The sequence below is a fragment of the Agrilus planipennis genome, unplaced genomic scaffold (assembly GCF_000699045.2).
Source record: "Agrilus planipennis isolate EAB-ADULT unplaced genomic scaffold, Apla_2.0 scaffold7, whole genome shotgun sequence".
In the NCBI taxonomy this organism is placed as follows: Eukaryota; Metazoa; Arthropoda; class Insecta; order Coleoptera; family Buprestidae; genus Agrilus; species Agrilus planipennis.
Window position 1 is genome coordinate 2,469,632 of NW_020439340.1, and position 1,243 is coordinate 2,470,874.

The following is a 1,243-nucleotide window of genomic DNA, read 5'->3' on the forward strand; positions in this document are numbered from 1 at the left end:
CTCATTTCTAGTTGTTTCCCATTTACCTTAAACCGCAATCTCATCATTTTCATTATCATTCTAAAGATTCCAAATGCTTTTTATTGAATTTTTCGTCAGAATTTCATGTACAGAAAAAGGAAATTCGTGAAAATGGAAAATCCTTTTAAGACTTGTAAACCTGCCGGTATACGAAAGAAAAAGAAGTTTACGTTTGAGAGGATTGTGAACCTTTTGGAAGGTGAAGTCCAATAATGTTGCACCGTATACGGCGCGAATTCTCCATTTAAGTCTTCTTCCCATAGAATTGAGCAGTAGCAGGTCATTAAAAAGCCTTTATCGTTTACTGAGAGCTTAAGAAAAACGGTAAACGTCCAGCAGTTTCAACGACAAACCGATCTAGAAGTGACACGAAGCATACAAGCCACTCTTGGCCGTAACAGGAAAAGGTAAAACACATTTAAGAAAAGCAATTTGTATCATTAATTAACAAATTAACATTTAAATTGTATAAACTAGGTATACTTGGGCTTCGAAAACCAGAAGCCGTTTATCCGGTAGGTACTGGCTCGCAGTTGGAACGGTCGAGAAAACTGTCGCTTTATTTTACTGTTGTGCCTTTAGAAGGTGCTTTGTAAAAACGATACAATTAAACAGAAGCCGCAGCTGCGACATTCTATTAATTGTCATTAAGAAAAAACTTAGGCAGGCATTTGAATCCTCCGTATTAATATTGTTTTCTTTCGATAAAATATTTCGTTGGACAGATCCAACGGATAACATTTCAAGCATATTTTAAAACCCCATTCGAAGGAGGACAGAGTAGAAAATGAATACAAAAATAACCGCACTAAAATAGTCAACAACAGGAGTTGTTGATGTTTATCTTGATTTTTGGAGAACCTAATAACGAAAGTTTTAAAGCTTGAATAATGATTTTTGTTATAGAAATTAAACAATGTTAAATGGGACAAGATGTTAAATATAAATATAAAGATGTAGGGATGAATTACAAAGATAGAAGAGTGATACTTAGTTTGTATAAAGAGTAACAGGCAGTTATAGAGCTGGGGATGCAACGTAGAGAAGTAAATATTAGGAAGGGAGTCACGCAGGGATGCACACTGTCACCACTACTTTTTAATCTATACATCGAAGACGCCATCAACATCATTAAAGACAGTACAACTGTAGGGATAGATGTGCAAGGGCAAAAGATTAGTATGCTTAGATTTGCAGATGATATAGCAGTATTAGCATCTAG